At 33.3% G+C, this 5,256-nt stretch overlaps 1 long non-coding RNA gene across 1 annotated transcript; it reads left to right on the forward strand.

Annotated features, from left to right (window-relative positions):
• Positions 1–1,613: 1,613 nt before the first annotated feature.
• Positions 1,614–3,375, forward strand: LOC144858918 (uncharacterized). Its single transcript, XR_013616681.1, has 2 exons — positions 1,614–3,004; positions 3,045–3,375. It is a non-coding gene; the product is annotated as an uncharacterized LOC144858918 (long non-coding RNA).
• The last annotated feature ends 1,881 nt before the right edge of the window (positions 3,376–5,256 follow it).

The raw sequence follows: 5,256 nt of genomic DNA on the forward strand, positions 1-5,256 counted from the left end.
ATTATTAACCTACATACGAAATGTATTATTATTTAGAGACTCAAATTTGAATTATAACAGTCGGTCATTCAAAAATAAAATGGTTTAGGACGTCATAATGGGGGATTTTATTGACTTTATAATTTCATTTCTTAACAACCGTACATTCTATATCTATTTATGAAATTGGTTTTCAAATAATATATACTGTATTAGTCTTTTATACCACACATATAATTGATTGTAATGAAATCCTGTGTAAATCATGTTTGTAATAGAAACCTAGTTCAATGAACATGTTTTCAGTGTCCCATTTAATTATTTTGTTTCGTTAATTCGTTTACTGAAAAGTGCCTAACATGCGCATGAGCACGATAAACATAAACACTCTGTTAATTGCAAGATTGGCGATCGGCTGTGACTATGGAATCCGTCATAGTTTTTCTGCATGAAAAAGACATTTTTTAAACAAAAATAAACGTATTTGTAATCTTTTTTGCAGAGAAGAAGCTTAGACGATGGACAACCAATCCGGTTATTATATTATAACTGAGCAGCTCAATGAAACGGGACCGCCATTGCCACCACTACCCCTAGAATGCACGGCAGTTTGTTGTACAAAGCTTACATTATCGTTCATCAGTATTACGCTTAACCTAATTCTCGTACTTCTTTCCTGGCGAATAATATCATCAAAGGGAAGCTCTAATGTTACAAAGGCTTACTTTTTTGTCGTTTGGTTGGGAATTTGTAACGTCGTATATATTACATTTAATTTCGTCATCTCGCCACTTCGACGTACCCAAGTCGCCGTACCGTCACTTTTTGAATGCAAGTTTAACCATGCTTTTGAAGTAATGAACGAATGTTTTGTCGTATACATTTTAGTAGCGCTGAGTCTCGATCGTTACATAATGGTTACGACACACACACGCGCCAATACCTGTATTGTACGCAGACGATATTTGGTGATACTTGTTATATTCGTGTGCTCAGTCGCAGCCGGTGTTCCAATACTTATAGAAGGAGACCTTGTAGTTGACGACTACAAAATACCTCATTACTGTTTTTTTCTGGAACATCACGACACTTTTGCCCAGATTCATGAGATTGTACGCACTTTTTTTGTATATGTTATTCCGTTATCTATTATTGGATTCTGCTATACAAGGATGGCGATCTTTTTGTTCAGGAGTGGGCAAAATGCGGCGACTCTCAGTTCGACTCGCGTAGCTTCCCGTATGAAGAAGCGGAACCGTCTTGGCGTTTCTGTAATCATTATTTCTGTGCTGTTTGGCATTTGTTACGCTCTAAATCACATCTCTAATGTTCTATATCAGTTTACTTACGTCGAAAATTACCCGTTTGAAGAAAAACTTGAAAAGAATCTAAAATCGATCGGTCAGTTTTTCATTATAATAAATACATGCGCACATCCCATCATCATGCTTGTAATAAATCAGAATCTACGTGCAGACCTTCTTCTTATTGTCTGCAGTATATTGGGATGTAAAGAGTACACAAAGAAGATAGGTCGTGGAGGGAGCGTGAGGATGTCAAATGTACAGTCGTCCAGACTATCAACTACAATGGTGTCAAATAATACTCCACATTCAAGTCCAGCTCGTGTATGAGAAATTAGACAATATACACAAATAAAGCATTTGGACATTTAGCTAATACATTGCGAAGATTGCTGGTCAGTCAGTACACTAGGGTGCGTAGCATCGAAAAATGTATTGCTAGAGTTAACCGATTGCTGCATTGTTGTATCTGAAGGTTTGCGTTTGTTCGCGAGTGTCTACAGTAGGTTTAGCATTTTACAAGAGATCACCATCTTGCCACGAAGGAATTGGTTTACGAATTCAATTGGTTTACGGATCCTTCATCGTGTTACTTCAATATAAATATTGAGGAAAGAGTAGGCCTATGCTTACTTTTCGAAAGATGCTGTTTGGAGAGTGTAATATTTAGACAATGTAAATACAAAATGTATGTGATTATATACGGTATACTTTTCAGTTTTCTTTTTAAAAGATTAAAAGAAAATAAGCCGCAGAAGATGTCGATAATAATTAGTTTTTCATAATATTGTTTAACAGTAAAGAAACTGTGCTCGCTGATATATTTTCTTCAGTGGTTTAATGTCGTAAAATGTTTTGAGTTTTCAGTTATAACTTAAACGAAATTATACTTGTTGGATCCAAGTTATAACTTGTTAAATCCAAGTTATAACTTGTTAAATCCAAGTTATAACTTGTTGAATCCAAGTTATAACTTGCTGAATCCAAGTTATAACTTGCTGAATCCAAGTTATAACTTGCTGAATCCAAGTTATAACCTGTTGAATCCAAGTTATAACTTGTTGGATCCAAGTTATAACTTGTTAAATCCAAGTTATAACTTGCTAAATCCAAGTTATAACCTGTTGAATCCAAGTTATAACCTGTTGATTCCAAGTTATAACTTGTTGATTCCAAGTTATGACTTGTTGAATCCAAGTTATAACTTGTTGAATCCAAGTTATAACTTGTTGAATCCAAGTTATAACTTGTTATAACCAATTTATAACCTGTTGAATCCAAGTTATAACTTGTTGAATCCGATTTATAATTTGTTGAATCCAAGTTATAGGCCTATCTGTTGAATTCGAGTTGTTACTTGTTAAATCCGAGTTATAACCTGTTGAATCCGGGTTATTACGGTATAACTTGTTGAATAGGAATTATTGTAACTTGTTGAATCCGAGTTACAGTAGACCTATTTATAAAAGTGTGAAAATAAATGACGTCATGATCTATAATCACAATAAAATCGGAGTGATTAGAACAGTTTTCTTTCCAGAACCATAGGATGACCATTTATAATGAATTTTATCTTTTTTTTAAAATCATAAACCCATCCAAATGAATTGTATCATTCTAGAATGAAAATTGTTGTATTATATAGGAAAAGTATTACTGTTTTTGTTATTATTGTTATCGTCATAACATAAACAGCAACCACTAATCTAGATTCGGGAGTAGTCGGGAAACCTAACACATCAGTGTACATAAACCTCGAAGGTGGGGGATCACAATGGTCAGGATACGTTCCCATTCACTTATAGTATAGATTTATTTATTATTAGTGTATAAAAATTAACCTCTCCATGTTTGTGGTAGTACAGTGTAGTGGTAAATTTAGGTAGCTAATTGTAAAAAGTAATTAATTAAAATGTATATTATATTGATATTGTTTGACTTTCAGACACTACAATTGTATTACAATTATCAAATAATTAACGCCGCGTCGCTGTACAATGAAAAACATGCATTGGCGATCTCGTATATATCTTAGTTGGGGCATTATCAGACGTCGTGCAAAACATTTCGGAAATTACAACAATACTATCTATTTATTTGTATATTTATTTAATTTATGATTGACGTGTGGGAAATGACTGCTCAGTCAAAGGTCTATAACTGATTGCACAAATACCAAGCCCCGAAAACGAAACGTGCATGCCTATCTGGTTCTATAATTGAAAGTACGGGAATCACTCTGTTAGTTATGTTTATCTAAACTACATAATGAGGTGTACTGTACTAAACTGACGACTGCAACGATGACGTCCGTCGCGTCAGTAACGACGACGGAAACGACATTGAAGTATAAAGATAAAGATAAGTATCCTCGACGACTTCAACGACGGTATCCATGCATTAGGCCTACTGTATGTTAAACAAAATATTAATATTGACCATGATGATGGTAGTGACGACGAAGTAGTGATGATGACGACACAAAGTAACTAACAAATCCAAACACTGTATATTATGATTAAGTCGTTGATCGAAATGTCCATAATTATTTGTAATAAACATTTTAATGACCGTGTGGAATTAATTTCATTTGGTTTCCGTATAATGTAATGATTAAGTTTATAGTATTATTTACATAAAATCAAATGAGATGGCAGCTGAGCGAAGCCGTCTTTATTGTAAGACCGTAAAACTGTTTATTTCCATTACTGCAATATAAATCTTCTTTTTATTATCCAAGTGATTTATTTACTTACATATTGGATCATTTTAACAAGAAATGAAAATGTTAATTTCTTGAAAAATTTATAAAATCTTATTCATGTTTGTTATAATCAATTAAGTTGTCTCAGTTTCAGGTTCATGAGCATGTCACTAAATCATGTTGACCTCGAATTTCCACCTCTTTGGTTCTCCCTCTTTCGTCATCTTCTTTCGTTCATCCTCTTTCGTTCATCCTCTTTCGTTCATCCTCTTTCGTTCATCCTCTTTCGAATTATTTAATTTTTTTTTTTTTGATAACGCATTTACTTTTTTGCTTATAACAATAGTTTTATATTAAATAACATTAAATAACTCAACAATTCAACTGCTACTTAACAGGAATGTTCAAAATGATCATAAATATCTTTTTTATGAAAAAAATAATTTTCTATAAATTTGATTTAATATTAATAATTTCATTTAAATAGTTTAAACATATTGCAGTAGATAGCGATAATTGCATATATTTTTAAACAGTATCAAAAAGCAACTCATTTACATACAAGTTATTGTCACAACCACCTGTACTTGACCACCTGTCCTTCACAATGTCGTAAAAAATGACTGCAATGATCTTTTTACCTGCATCAATTCCTGGCATTTTTCATCTTGAATAATCTTGTTCTTAAGTTCATTTATCTCTTGGAAGATGATGTTCTGTAGTCCACTTTGCAACTTCCTCTTAAGGCTGACGTCCAGTTCAAGATTCCTCTCTTGGAACTCTTCAAATGTATTTCTCATAGTTTCAATGTTTTCATACAGCTTAAGTGATAATTTTTTATGTAGTTGTTGCATTAGTTTGCTACTCTTGTGTTCAATGGTATTCATCGCTTCTAAACCCTCTTCCAAAGACAAAATCTCTCTTAATATCTTTTCTTGTCCCAATTTCAATTCTTTGAAACTAGCTTGATGATAGCTCCTAATGCTCTTCAGATGTTTGGTGACAGTATTAATAGCACATCCCGCTAGTTTCTTTGTTTGACTTTGTTTGACTTTGTTTTGCCTGAATGTGCTTGTTGATGGTGCCACGTACCACTTATAATAAATGTTCAATTTGTTCAATCTCTTCATCACTTGTAAAGCATGATGTTGATGCTTTACCAGCATTCAAGTGGCAATCATCTGACTTGCCTACTTGCTCGCCATCATTAAAATCATAACTCTGATCTGCTTCTTGTTCTTCAAAGTCAAATAATTTCTTTGGTATCAA

This window comes from Antedon bifida, chromosome 2 (assembly GCF_963402885.1).
Source record: "Antedon bifida chromosome 2, ecAntBifi1.1, whole genome shotgun sequence".
In the NCBI taxonomy this organism is placed as follows: Eukaryota; Metazoa; Echinodermata; class Crinoidea; order Comatulida; family Antedonidae; genus Antedon; species Antedon bifida.